This window comes from Phalacrocorax carbo, chromosome 7 (assembly GCF_963921805.1).
Source record: "Phalacrocorax carbo chromosome 7, bPhaCar2.1, whole genome shotgun sequence".
In the NCBI taxonomy this organism is placed as follows: Eukaryota; Metazoa; Chordata; class Aves; order Suliformes; family Phalacrocoracidae; genus Phalacrocorax; species Phalacrocorax carbo.
In genome coordinates this window covers 35,739,112-35,754,533 of record NC_087519.1, presented here as the reverse complement: position 1 = coordinate 35,754,533, position 15,422 = coordinate 35,739,112, and the positions used below count along the sequence as shown (strand labels likewise).

The 15,422-nt window shown below is 39.0% G+C and overlaps 1 protein-coding gene across 3 annotated transcripts in view; it reads left to right on the top strand.

Moving 5' to 3' along the window:
* Window positions 1–14,585, top strand: part of IRS1 (insulin receptor substrate 1) — a 53,921-nt gene extending 39,336 nt beyond the window's left edge. For all 3 annotated transcript variants that reach the window (XR_010373867.1, XR_010373868.1, XM_064457390.1), the window contains one exon: window positions 13,523–14,585. The gene's annotated coding sequence lies outside the window, so the exon portion shown is untranslated. The remainder of the gene's footprint in view (window positions 1–13,522) is intronic.
* The last annotated feature ends 837 nt before the right edge of the window (window positions 14,586–15,422 follow it).

The window sequence follows — 15,422 nt, the reverse complement described above, 5'->3', positions numbered from 1 at the left end:
TCCCTTCCAACCAATATGGACAGCTCTGATGTTTTGCAGATCTTGAAGTGACCTTGAAGTTTGGAAGGAAGTAATCACTACATTTCTCATGTTGTATTTGTTTGAAAGCCATGCTTTGTTATGTCAATACTCAACTAACTGAAAAATGCCAAGTTGCATTTACAATAGAACTTGCTTCACCTTTCAGTTATTATTTCTAGATGCTGTGGCTCCCACTGTGTGTGCCGCCAGACTCTGATGCACCTTCTCCTAGCAACTAGGACTTTTAGCTAGAAGAGAATCACAGACAAAAAGGAAAGTTTGAAAGGTTGAAAGGTTGTTTTACCTTGCTGAAATACCAGGACTCTGACTTACAGAAGAAACAGGGTTCTGTGTATTTCGTCATATTGTCTCTGTAGAACAAGATGCCTACAGATGCTGCAGAAACTCTGACTTCTAATTTTCCTGATTCTTAATTAAAATTGAACTTTGCATTAAGCATTATGCATAGTTGGTAACTAGAAACAAAGTAAGTTTGAAAAGTTGAAAGGGCTGTTTTTAAAGAGATATGAATATGCAATTATTGAGACTGGAGAAAATGTAGTAGAAAAAAAACCATTACCAATATAGTATGTATTTATCTGTAGAAAATAAGTGTTCTTTGTTTCTCTCTTCTCCTCCTTCCAAGATGATTCTTGTTTCTAAGAGTCTTCGGAATTTGGACTGGGAATCGTAAATTGTGTCTGACAATATGGGGGTTTGGGCGTGGGTGGGTGTTTGGTTTTGTTTTTTAAATGAGGCAGGGATCTGTCCTGGTTTTGGATTTTTTTTATTTTTTTCCAGCAATGCAATTGAACTTTTTTTTTTCTTCATGCTACTATAGCCTACTTTAGCTCCTTTTGGTATGTATGCATACTTAAAGGCAGTGGTTGTTATACTCTTGTACGATGCATACGATAAGTAGAAAACTCATGCTGCAGAAAAGTGTGATAAGCAATCTACCTTCTGATAAAATTCTGAACAGCAAGATATATTTTCAATACGACAACATAGTTGCGAAGTTGTTTTCTTTTGTTCCTTATGTTATTTAAAATTATGAAATGTCCCTTCAGAAAACTTTTTAATAATATGAAAAATCTGCTGTTATTGGAAAACAGATAGACAAAATAACTTAGAACTGAGATCTCTTTGATTGCTGTGCTGTGTATGGGTTCCCCCCCAAAAGCCATGCCAATTAAAGTTCTGTAACAAAAATACTAGCTTTATCTTAATAAAAGCCTTAATTTAAGAGAACTGGACCTAAAATTAGACTTAGAGTATTTTTGACTCTGGCATAAAGATACAGATGGAAAGTAGAAGTCAAGATACTTTCTGCCATTCTTCATGTGTTCTCCTTACTGTAGCAAGGACACTCAAGAGTCCCTACCACTGGAGCTGCAGGGAGTTTCCAGACATATACAAGAACTTAAACAAATGCAATATTCTCTTGGATAAGGGGAGGGATACAGGGAGAATTTCGTAAAGATAGCTTCTGAAAGCGGAAGAGGTTTTAAAAGGCCCTGTGCTGTGAAACTTCCTTACTGCGGAGCATTGGCTTTAGAAGTAACTAGTACGAGGTATCATCAGTGGCATAGCTGCTTGCTTGCAGTCTTAGTGTGGTTTGGGTTACCTTTATAAAAAAGATCAGAGTGATGAGAACTTTATTGAAAATTGCACTGTTGCTTGTCACAACCACTAATGGTTTGTTTGGTTTTTTTGTTTTTGTTTTTTTTTTTTTTAATTTGATTTTATTATTTCCCTCTGCTTTTCAATCCGCCTTCTCCCATCTCAGGCATATATTTGATCTGCACTTGCTCCTTGAAGCATAATGCAGGCTTCTGATTTTTAAATTCTATCTGTAGGGCTGAATGGAACATTACCCTCCTTGTTTGACCTCCCACATGTGATACACAATCCATTAAATCTCGTGTAATATTTAAGAATTTAATACATTCTTTGCATGGCATAACAGTAATAGTACTGGCAAAACACTGCTCCAAGCAAAACTGCTTATATAAACAGATGATCTGTGAGCAGCAGAACTAACGAAGCCCTGTTTCCTATAGATTTGTCTTACATATATTAACTGGCCTTTTGTGGCTGCAGTACTGCCGCTGCCACTTCTCCTCTGCAGTGTCTGCCAGGCAGTGCTGGGGCTGTTGGGGAGATGGGTGTGAGGGGCTGATGGTGGGTGTTGACCAGCCCGTGCTCTGCTCTTTGTGGAACATGCGGGTTAAAACTGTGCCTCAGAAAAGGAATCCTTTACTCAGCCATGGATTTTTGCAAAGCGTACAGCAGCTTAGCATATCTGAAATTTAATGCCTTTGCCAAAGTTAAACTGGATTTTATGTTCCGTTTAGAAGGTCTGCTCTTTGTTCTACCAATTACATAAGCTTCATTTCTTCAGGACATCAGACCAAAGAAACCAGTGCAAACTAAGGTTTCTTAAGTATGGCACGACGTACTGTGTCGTCTTGGTGACCGCGTTACTTGTGCTGTCCCTACCCTCCTTTCCTCTCCCATCACTTCATTGTCGTTGGGTTTGTAGCAGATGAACGTTTTTGCCCCTTGACTGGCTTATGTTTAGCTGCCAGTTGGGCAATCCACTGAGCAGTCACTCTGAAGGAAGAGAAAATATTTCTGTGCCTAGAATAGTTACTTTCAGGATATTTTAGTCAATGGCTTTTCTGTAGTATGGCTGGACTATAATATAGGCTTAAGTAGTGGGATACACAGTTGTTAGAAGACCTGATGGTGAAAGGAAGCACAAGGTAATGTCTGACTCAATAATTTGTCTTGAGGACCTTTACTTCTGTATGCGAAAGTTCATGCTTTTTCCTAACCTTTCTTGCTTCTAGCACGTTTTAGTTTTTGAACTGGTAAATGCCAAAAGTATGCCTAGTTTTGGACATCAAGCAAACTATGTTCCATCGCCAGTACTAATTTAAACAGTACTACAGTCAATAAGACTAGCAGTTTCAATAACTACTTGTCAGATACAATTTTGTTAAACCATTTTAAAAACTGTTATGGGTGCTTAAGTAGTATAATATTAAACTTCTTTGTGTTTCGGGAAGAGACCTTGGCCTGTGTAATGTGTGTTTTGAGTAACTTTTTGATTTAAGTTGGTATTAAAGGATGATTAATATAATTTATGTTGGGGAGAGGTTTAAATGTAGCAAATATAGCATCAATTACTTTTGAAATTACTGAGATAATCAGCAGTCCAAGATATTTAAAAATTACTCTCTTGGTTAAGAAAAGTGGGTGGCCAATGGTACAAGTTCATGTCATAGGTTATGAGAACATGGAGACCTTTCCATTTTATGAGAATATATAGTGTGGTCATATGGTGTAATAAGGCTGAATTTTTATATATTTTGTCAAGGTTAATGTTTAGCGGATGTTTTCAATCACTGATTAACCGAGACATCTTAATGAGATGTGATACCGTGTACAGATCCTTTTGTGTGCATGCTAAGCCTTTAATCTGTATTACTATATGCTTTTAATTTTCAGTTGGCTTATACTAATAGCTTCTAAAGGGTTATCCTTAATACTAGATTTGACAACTGATAGAAGATTTGTGTGTCACAATAACACAGTATCTATCATCTAGTGAGAGTCTCACTGATGCCATTGTGAACAATTTCATTATATAGGAAAAATTTCTACTTGGCATGTTTTTTTTAAAAGATTTTAAGGCAGAATTATTGAATTAAAATGTCTGACTGCAAATTCTGAGATGAGAAAAACTTCTACTTAGTTTGACTTTTGCTTGTGTAATTATACAGTTTCATAATGCTAGATGGGAGTTAAAATTATATCAGGTAATTAATATGACTGTTGATTGGTTTCCCATTTGAAATCATGGCAACTAAAGAAGTTAATATTACTCTGTTTAAGCTGTTAGTAACTTTAATGTATATTAGCAGTCATTCGGGCTTTTAGAATTTCACTGAATGAAACTCTAAAGAATCAGGAGTAAAAGACTTGGTTTGTCTGACTGGTCTTTATAATTTGGATTTAATTCACAGCTGTATCCAAATAGGGCTCCCCCCTCCCCGAGAGCCTGCCAGGTGCTGCTTCCTCTGTCTGTCTATGAAACTTGACATAGCTCCGTTGTTTTGAATCAGAATTGCATTTCCTTTGTGCCCTTTCATCACCCCATACTTAGTGTTTTCTTGCTACTATGGTTTCTGGAAATAAATTGGATGAGAATTGTTTTGAAAACCTAATCTATATACAAACAGGTATCTGAGTGTTTAAATGGTACAATGAATAGTTGAGCCATGAACTACCTTGGAGCTCATTAAAGTGCTCAGCATTGTTTTTGAGGTTAATCCCATCGCAGTGCAGAGTATCTCGATTGCTAAATCAGTGGGAATAGAAGGTTAGAGCTCTTGCTCTACCAGTAAAGGCCTATTTTCTTATGTTAGAATTTTATTTCCTTTTCCAGCTAAAAATTCTATTTGCGTTGCATGTAGAATTTACCGAATTTTCTAAATCTGTTTTAATGTGGAATAATGCTTGGCAATATATACAGTCACAAAATTTTCAAATGTTATTTAATTTCTTAAGCATTGATACTTTTGCCCCCACCCGCATGCATATGCGTTCTCGTAGTTTAAAACCATGTAGTAAGAAACTAATATTTCCCATATATAAAGTATTCTTCTTCAGTTTGTAAGCAGTTCAGGGAATGAAGCATTTTTTCAGTTCTTTTTATTCTCATCAGCTTGTGGCTGGCCCAATGTTTTATTTATAGCACCTTGTCCAGATGCTGCCCTGCATCTGTCGTCCTGTGGGCACTGTCAAGACACTTACCATCCTGCTGTCTGGCCCTTGGCACAGTCTGAATCCTTCTGTCAGGTAGCAGTTCTCATCTCACAGTCCAAGACGCTGAGGTACAGGAAGATGAAGGCACAAACCTAATTCCCTAGATGTTATAGTGAGTGTGTGTGTTTGAGACATTGTGGCTTCCTCTTCCTTGCAAGAAAATTTCATGTGAAAAACAGATGGGATAGATGTTTTATCTGATTTACATGAGACTAAGACAAAGTAACTTGAGTGAAACTATATAGCAAATCCAACCATGAAGCAGAATTAGATTTCAGGTCTTTCTGCATCCAGTTGTGTGCTTGTGCACCTGCCTCTGGGATGTATACCCTGACCACAGCACTTTATTGTTGAACAGCTTTTGAGCAGGGCTGATACTCTGGATTTCAGTTGTCATCTTAAGTGTCAAAGGATTCTGAACATCAGGTTTGAAGTGCTGGGAAGAGGAAAATGCTGTATGACTCCACCTAGAGAAGTTTTGTGATTTATTGCAGAGAGAGAGAAGGTAAAAATTAGGTCAGGTCAAATGAGTGCACATCACTAGAAACTAGAAGTAAATTGTGGATGCACGTGGATGTACATGAAAATACATTCTTAGTGAAACAAATTTATGTCAGATGTCATAGACTTACAAGATTTGTTGTCGTCTTGGTCTACGAAGGAGAAGACAATGGGTAAGAGCAGTTAATGTAATTCATTTGGTGTCAGACTGATGGTGGTATCTTGGTGAAAAGCTAAATCTGTGGTTAACTAATTGCTTCTAGTCCAGCTTCAAGTTGTAACAAACTTCACTGTTGCATTTTGTGTTTTATCAAAGGCCTTCCCTTTTTACTTTATTAAAGCACTCCCTCTAATTTGTTCTCAACTGTTATTTCTGCTGTATGATACAGTTTTTGTATTAAGCCATAGCAAACAGTGTCAAAATAATGGATGCTTTGCTTCCACCTTGGCTTTTCAAAGTGTGTTAAAATTTTCTCAACTTCATGACATTTCATTTGTTCTTATCCCCTCTTCTGTTTTTTTGGCGTGTTTTGCAGAATGTGTTTTCCAGCTCCTCCGTACTATCCCTTTTTGATATTTAATGCACTGTTGTTGGGAATTGAGGAAGTGTTTCATCCAAAATCACTGCAGAACTTCCTTCCTATGCTGCTGCCAGAAGTGCTGCAGACTAGCTACTTAATTTGCACTGGCAAAATTTCAAAGGGAAGGTCAGCTGGCCAGGTTATCCCCCTGCGGGGCTTCTGTATGTCTTCCTTTCAAATGCCATTTTTCTTCTGTCTGTTCTACTTTTTCCCCTTACTTGTCTGTTGGGAGAAAAATGGCTCCAGCTAAGCCGAATGGTGTGAATCCTTGCTTTAAGGTGGAACTCTCACGATTTAGCATGTATCACAAGAATAGTTTCAAGGTAGTTGAGGTTATTTGTGTAGGGTTTTTTATCATATTGTCAGAGAAAAGTAAATCTGGCAGAAAATGAGCATTTTAAGGTTAGGTCAGAAGAGCACAGGAGACAGTGGCAACATTTGGCTGCAGGAATGGGGAACCAGACCATAATGCCAGAAAGACTGAGATCTGTTCTGATTAAGTGGTAGCTACACAGGGTGTTATGTGTTGCTGAGCTCTGCTGCTGATGTAATTTAGTTGATATAATAGGCGCACAGCTTCAGTGCACTCAAGTTTGGTCAAATTTAATCGTGTATGTGTAAATTGTTAACAAGCTGAGGGTGTGTGAGTGCATCTAAAGGCACACAGGTCACCTACTTCCCCATAGGGAGAGCAGTTTCAATGATTCCCAGCATCAGTGAGTTTTGTTGAATTCCAAGCTACCATAAAAGTAATTTAAAAAATTGTGCTAAGAAAACTCCTCTGAGAAAAAAATTGCATAATGAAGTTGTGTTTCTGGTTTCCCCTTTATTAATATGGTTGATATATAGTTTAATAAACACTGAGCAGTGTTTTCCTCTTTCAGGGGTACAACCGTACAATGTGCACTTCGCCGTTGCTTTCTTGAACTGGGAGTGGGTTATTGGGTTGTCAGGGGAAGAGTGAATACCCCAAATTCTTCAGGGTTAGACTCTGAAACCTCGGTGGACTGAACAGTACAAATTCCAAAATAATGAATGACCCCAGTCATTGAATTTGCAAGTTTCTTTGAAACATAAAAACAGAAGTAATGTTGTCCTGTGAAAGGTGAAGCTATTAACTAGAGGATACACATTTAGGTTTTGATATCCCTTCTTATTATTGCAGTCTGGGGAGAGGAAAAGACCCTGGGGCAGCAGTGGGTTTATCTGAGGGACATCAAACATAAACAATGCTGCCAAGAGTATTAGAGAAGCATTATGAGAAGATTTGGCTTCATAGAAACATAATTATTTTGAGTCCTGAAACAAAGGGAATTTCTCTTCATGTAAGCTAGACTCAACCTTTAGCTGATTACTCAGCTGGACTATTAGTAGAGGAAGGGGAAAGATCCAGACCTTCAGTCCTTACAAAATTTGACGAAACAAACATGAGAATCCCAGTTATAATGCAGCACTTTTTAATGAGAGATATTCTTTCTGTGTTTTCTATTTCATAAAAAACAAACAAGGAAAAACCTACAGGCTGCATCTTGTCTTTTTGTAACTTGCAACTGTTGGACAGTTCTGTTTTATCACTTAGCTGTATCGCCGCAAGAAAAGTTGCAGAATTTCTTTACAAAACAGGCTATTGAATTTAAGCTCTTTCTTTCTAGACTTAGTCATATGTTGTTTCCTTTAGTCTTCAAGAAAAAGAAAAACTCAGTAACTTTTTGTCCAAAATTGAAAAGATTAAATCAGGGAATCAGTATTTGGGTCAAGTCAGTTTTGTTCAAACCCCTGACTGCTGCTGATTTTGTGTAATAGAGCAGGAGATTCATTAAATTATTTTTCTACATAGAAACTTGATGAATTCCTTTTTCCAGTATCTTTATGTACCTGTGCCAAAAACCAGCTCGTTTCTTCCTCTTTGCAGGTAGAAACGGGCAAATCTGACCTCCAGCAGCGTCACTCTCCTATGCTAGTGCCTGGGGCAGGCAGTCCTTGGCTTCATGTCTGTGGCAGCAGCCTTTCTTGCTGACCTCAGTGATGGGTTTAGTTTTGTCTTCAGTGAGTTTAAATCAGGTTGACACCGTGTGAAGTTGAAATCAAACATATGAATTCTTTGCTGGGCAGAAGCTCATCCAAAGAATGTGTGAGGTTTAGTTTGTGTTTCGCCACTGCACTTACACCCCAGGAAATGGGTTCTTAAATGTAAGAACCTGGTTCTGCTCATCATCTTATTTTAAAAGTCTCTCAGTTTTGTGTTTTGGGGTTTGGTTTTTTCCCCTCCTTATCTTTCTGGGGAAAAGAGGAAAATCTTCCTCTGTGGCGAGGATGACTTTTTTTTGGTGCTCTACATGAAGGGGGTCAATTTTGTCTGAATGCATAGCAGAAAGACTCTACCATCTCTTACTGGTCCTTAGGTTCCTCCATTAGTGAATTATTACCTATATGAAGAAGAAAAAGGGGGTGCAAACACCAACTCTAGTAACTCAGCCTGATAGGGAAGGACTTGGTGAAACAGAATTGTCCGTAATTCCCCACTTAGGACATTCACAAGAGATCTGAAATAGGCATTTTGGGGTACAATGAAGAAAAGCTTATCTAGGCTTATTAAATGTAGATTATAGCCTGTCAAGTTAAATAGCAATGTTGTAATTACCTTGTTTAGTTCTATTTTGAATTCCTTTTGTTAGTACTCAGGCTGCAAATAACATACTAGAGCAACCATTGTTTCTTCTTGCATTCCTTTACTCTTTCAACGGTCCATGTGAGATTGGGGAAACTGTACAATGTATTTGAATCTCTTTGAAAAGAAGTTGTCTGAGCTGGTTAAAATTTTGGTTCGTGTTTTTAATTTATCCAAATGGGATACTTCCCATATCTGTGCGCACCTTAGTAATGCCAAGAAAAATATAAACAGACACTACTTACAATCATGAGTATGGTGAACTCAGAGCCATGTTGGTAATCAATTCAGCTCTTAAGCAGGTGTGTGCACCATTGCATTATGATTAGGTGATGACTCATGCAAATGTCACCAAGACAAGAGCTGTAAATGAGCTTTCCAGGACTACTTAATGTGTTTACATTGTGTCGGGTTTCTAAAGATACTTGGTTATACCTGCCCAGACAAAGGGTGCCCAGAATGCATGCAGACCTCGGCTTGCGAGATTCTACGAGTCCGCTGGTGTATTTTCATAATGGCTATCTTGAGCTTTTGTTCCTGAGCTTTTTATTTTTGACTAGGTAGATGTGTTCATTATGCAGTAAATCACACTTTAATCTACAGAGAATAGGATACTCTCTGATCCTAAAGTAAACAAGAAATGCATTTACTTTTAAAACCTTTTATTTATAACTGGTAACTTTGATAGGGAGTCTTCAACTAGTCCTTGTTGTTCATTGTTTCAAATGAGATGCCTGTGGGGTAGGTACAGTATTGGAGAATACCTTTGGTTTAGCAAAGTTGATGGCAGAGCTGGGAAACAATCCTTCTTTGGTAGATCTAGAAAAAACTGCAGTTTCTTTAGTCAGGAGTCGTCCTTTCGTTGACCTGGCTCTGTTACCTGTAGAGTTGTTTCCTAAACAGATGTCCAGCTAACACTGGAAAGGTGTCACAGTGCACTAAGTAGGTCTGATGTTTGGGAGCTGCATTTTGCCCTGGTGTATTAATCAGTGACAAAGGAGTTGCATTTATTTGCTGAAACAATCGTGGAGCTTCAACAGCAGCTCCGCATTATTTAACTTGTTTTGAAATGAAACAACTCTTTGGAAGGACATTTCTGTTGGTGTTTTAGGGTCAAGACACATTATTGGCCCTTAATAGAAAAAAAAAGTTTAAATTGGTGACTGAAAATGTCCTTTGCTTGAAGATCGCTGGAGTTTCCACTTCCACTTCTTTTGATATATTTGTTCCTCCTTGGTTACTTTTCAAAAAGAATGAATTGTAAGGAAGGAGTAGGGATTACACTTTAGGTGTGTTTTAACAACACATCTATTTTATGTATGAAAATTCTGTTAACTTTAGGAAAGATATATTATTAAATTGTCTAGACACTCTGCTCTTAGAGCTCAAATTCTAAGTACTCCTCTCCTTCTCCAGCTCCCCAGTAATGGAAATAAAATGAAGTATCAACTTACTTTTAGTTACTGGATTTAAGAATGGGACTTCAGCTGTAGTAGGAACTGCAGCTAGCTGTGTCGTATCCAGCCTGGACTAATAGATCTGAGAAGAAAGAAAGCGTTGCCAGCTGGAACATGCCTGAGTGTTATCTGCATGTGTGTTGTAACAGATGTTGAGCAGAGACTACTTGTCAAAGGTACCTTGTAGTAACTTTTAAAGATGCTTGTTTGTTTCGGTACATTTTTCTTGCATCACTAATTTTTTCCATAAAGTCAACCACGAACTGCATTATTGGGGACTCCAGCTGAAACTTGTGGTGAATAGGAAATAGATTAAACACAGGTTTTCCCTTTTCTCTTCTTGCCAACAGTGATGTCAGTAGTTTTAATGACCCTTACCTCAGCTCGCTGCAGACCTAGCACTCTCTATTAAAACACTTGTCTTCTGCACTGTTTTTATATGTTGTTAAGGAAATGCTGATGGCTGTTGATAAGAAACAATGAGGTGTCCAGCTAATGACTTCAATTTCAAATAAGGTACATCCGCCTTGAAACATACTGTAATAGTTCACTGAGGAGAGAGGAGATTCAGATTGTTTTGTCAAAAATTTAAGAAATATTCTTTTAAGTCCAGCGAAGAGCATTTGTATGCTAAAATTGAGGATGGGGCTTCTGGCTCTAAGTTAAGCAGAAACAAGAATTCCCTGGATCCAAGACCTTATAGGTTGACTGTATTTCCAGTGACCTTGGAGGAGCAGCTTTGCTCTCAGAATGGCTGTTTTCTAGGCATCTTTGTGCATTCGGACAGAACAGGCACTGCTGTCCTGTAATAGTAGCACGGGTTGTTATTCTCAGTTACACAATTTTTGTTTTGTGGAAAGAGATTTGTCAGGGGAATTGGGGATGTGAAAACAAATAATTGCAGTCAATCATTTCAGATGGTCTGTAACAAAGAATCTAAATTTTTTTTCTCCACAAAATTAGAAGAAAACAAAAGCTACCAATGTATTACTATCAAAGGGTGATAGATTTTCACGTTGCACTGCTGAAGATCCTCGAGGTGTAAATACAAGCGTGAAACTGCTCCATGCCCCTGCGTCCTGCCATACCTGCAGCTGAAGTTTGTATGAAACACAGCCTGTACCAGTTCGTGTCCTACATGATTCTGGCTCTTCGTCCCAAGTCTTAAGCTCTTAGATATTTCAGCCTGCTGTGGTTTTTCACTCTTTTAACACATGCGCAGGACTTTAATATGTGAGCATCTGTGTTTCTGTAACTGTGGGTTTCCTCAGTAGTATTTTCTTAGTTAATTCCTCTAGGAAATGTTTTGTTTTTCGAGTAGACTTGTTACTCTTTCTTCCTTTGCTCTTCTGACTCCTGAGCAGTAGCGGTTGCGATGACTTCTTGGCCATATTGGTTGAATTGGTGAGGAATTGGATTGGACAGGCCATTTTGTTCAATACATGATATATTTCAGTTTAGATGACCTGTATACTAGTGAACAGGCGTAATACTTGGCCCCGAGACTGCAAATTATTATTTATGTACTCTAAATCTCTTAGCAGAATAAGGTCTAGCAATGTAGAAAAGCTGTTACTTGCTTTTCTTCTGCTTGCCCTGTTCGTGCAGGGCAGGTTGGGGTGTGGGGCCCTGCTGGTGGGCACCCAGCTGTTCCTCTGGCCCTGCTGGATGGGAGCTGGGTGTGAAACACCTGCCTCAGATTTGCAGCACACAAATCACACACGCTTTGCTCTTCCACTTAAATGAAGCCATTTCTCCTTTGTCGCTCGTCTTTATTGATAAAGTATGGCATTACTGGCTAATTTTAGGTCCGACATAGTTGAAAGCTGCAAAGCTATGTGAAGCTGTATATAGATATTTGGGTAGGAACATTCCAGTAGATTGCAATGTGAGTGCAGAGGAAAGTTGAAAGTAAATAAGAGATCTGTGAGATAATTCTCCAGGGAGTTTTCACAGCATACCACACATCATTTGCAGGGATAGGCTTTCCTTTCACTTGAAGGACCACACAAAGTAAATTCTGTTTCTTAGGCAATTAAAGAATATAGGACAGGAGGTCTTTTCAGTTTTTTTTTACTTCAACATGTCTATGGGAAGCCTTTATTTGTACTGAGGAAAATGCACTGTTTACCTATCTTTTAAGGAGCATAGTTAATATCGAATATAGAAATAGACACACTTTCATGTAAAATCTGATGAAGTCTTGCTTCATCATGATTTTAGGCAAAATTCCTGAAATGTAAATGATGGTAGTCCTCTAACCCCAGTTAAAACAAAAATAGTATTCATTTCACTGCTGTGTTGTTCAGTCCCCAGTGGGTATGGCTGCATGCGACTGTAGCATGAAGAGAGGAGGATGGAGCTGTGGTCTCCGGCAGCTCGGAGATCTCATGCTTTCATGGCCACCCCGCCAGCAGCGGGGCTGACGCTGGCAGCTGGCGGGAGGCGTGCATGGTGCGTGCGTGCAGCCAGCCATTGCGGCAGGGCCTTGGCTGCAGTGGGGAGGCACCCCACGGCACCCCAGTGTGCAACCACAACCCTGCATCTCCAGCAGGGACACCACTCCCCACTGGGAGCTGAAGCGTCTGCCATGGGATTGCTGGCAGGACATGAGGCAGATCAGCACCGAGAGCGCCCCACTGTGCACTACGTCGCTTGTGATCAGAGCCCTTGTACTGATGACCTGCCTGTGTAAAATCAACTGAAAAACAGAGTTGAGAGGACTTGTCGGCAGAGACAGTTGTGCATGTGCTGGGTCGGGGGGCTGGAGCCAAGAGATGAGGAGGACTAGTGGGGCAGGGTCAAAGGCAGCTTCTGACGTTCATTCCCCAGTAAACCTGAGCTGTGCACTATTAGGTTTGCAGGGCCTTGTTATTTACCCAGTCCTCTTTCAGATAAGCAGAATGTAGATAAATTTGTGGACTTTAGTGGGATTTTCTGATACAGGGTTTTTTTGTAACTTGTCAGTAGGGAATGGTAATGCTGCACCCCTAATGCTCCATTCCTTGGTCATCCTTTTTATGCAAGCCATGGCATTTGCAGGTGGCCAGGAAGCCCTACAAGGAGGCCTGATATCTAATGAATCTTTCTTGTAGTGGATAAAAATGCCAACAGCAGGCAAATGGTTTGAGCTTTTCTTTTCCTTGTCACAGGAGCTTGTCAGAGTTAATCAGTATGGACACTTAAATTGTTTCTGCTTAGGTGAATCTCTTGCAAGTTTTAAATGTATTTCTGACTGCTTTGAATTTTATTGCCAACATCTGTTTTAAATGCTTTTGGGATTCAGATGCTTGAGTACAGTTCAACTGTGTATGCCATAATTTTTCAAGCTGCTAACATTTTCAGTTTGGATGATAACTCTTTCAAAGGAAAAAAAAAAAGGGAGGGGGGTGGAAATAATTACAGAAAAGCTTTTAAAGTGCCCATGATGCTAATTTTCTTTCTCTCTTCAATTTCAGAACGATGACCTATACAACCTCAGCAAATCCTTCTTTTAACTCATGGGTATCAAGACTATAAATGTTTCATGCTATCACAACTAGGACCTCACCTCCTCCTCCTCGTCCTCCTCCTCTTCCTCTGTAAATGGGTACGATGCATCCAGTTCAGTTTGTTTACTTTACACAAACCTCAGGAGTTAGTTGACTGAGCTGCACATCCTGTGTTGTGCCAAGCAGAAGCACTGTGACACCTGGACAATGAGTCTCTCTTACTTCATCCTCTACCATAAGGACTTAGCTGGCCACAATGAACAGATGTGCCCACCACTATGTCATGGTGAGAATGGGTATTTTTACTAGCACATTTACACAACTTCATTTGCTGCTGAAAACCTGTATGACAAATCATCATTGTAAATTATTACATACAAAACTTAATGTTGGTTGAAGAGTATTAAATATTTAACATAGGTTTTGATTTATACATGTACTTTTTTAATTAAAATGTAACTTTTCCTACAGCACATCTTTTTTGATGTGGAACTGAGGTATACTATATTCTGTTGTAAACAGAGTGGGAAACCTGCTTAAAACAAGGCTTCTAAGAATAGAGTAGGGTACTATTCTTGTTTTAAGATTGTAATTCAGAAAATAATATAATATGAGTCATTGGTCCCTGGGCCTTGATTGTACAGTCATATTTACTGATACTATCAGTTGTAAGATAACCCTGATGTTGAGTTCTTTCCAAAAGAAAAATAATTTTGTACTCCTTGTAAAATAATAGTCTGTATTAACTACAATGAAGACAAACATTACTGTACATGGTATTTACAAGTGTCAACTTGAATTCATCAATTGCACAGGAACTGACAAAAAAATATTAGAAAAAAGAAATCAAAGTCTTCCATTGTATATATTGTAAAGAAAAAAACCAACCATCAGAAAACCACAAAACAAAATGAAAACAAAAAAGGGTGAACTTTTCAAATTGCCTCTTTCCCTGGAATGAAAATGTGGGTGTTTGTAAATTCTGGAAATCTCTTTCTATATGTAATAAACTAGATACTGTTTTATCTGCTCTAGTGTTTTTGGGGTGTTTTGTTTTCTTGGTAAGCTGTCTCAAATATCTTAAATTGTCCCACCAGGTTTCTTTGATGTTTCCATTGTGTGTAATTGAGAATGGCTGTGGATCACCATAGCCTAAGAATAAAGTCAAGTGTAATTAGGTGTGGTAGGGGGTATGCTTCCTTTAATTACTTCACTAAAGCTCTTGTTTCAGTTTTCTGGAGAACCTTCAGGATACAGCCCTCCTTTCACTTAAGGTGGTGGAAGAGTTCACAGCAAGTGAAATTACTGGAAGCCACAGCAAGACTTCAACATAAAATAGCCCAGATGATTGTCTGGAAATCAGCAGAAGAGGAAGGATGAGGAAGAATTCTTCTGCGGCTCTCCTGTGCTCCACTCTGGTTCTATGCAGATGGAAATTTTTTTGTGCATACCATTTGCAGGGCCTTAATTCTTTTTGGGACTGGAAAAATACTGAGATCATTGATTTCCGAGTAAAATGTTGTTAAAGTGATAATTGAACTTGAAGCCATGTCAGGTCCCTGTTGGTCCCTCCTCCTGCGTCTGCGAAGCAGCTCCATGGAGCAGTGCACGTTCAACAGGATTCTTGTTATCAGTAAAAGGCAGGCACTGAAAACACCACCTCTCCCCCCCAAGGAAGGCTGTCTCAAAGAAGGGGTTTCTTTCCCCTGAGATGTTTACGATGTCTCGGGTTCGGCTGTATTTAATGCAATGTCCTCTTCTGACTGCAGTATAGATGAAGGGGCTATTGCAGAGCTATTTTTCACCTCTCCTTTTGCTAGAGGCTTACCATACCCTTAGATCTGCTGGTATTATTGCACATATATAA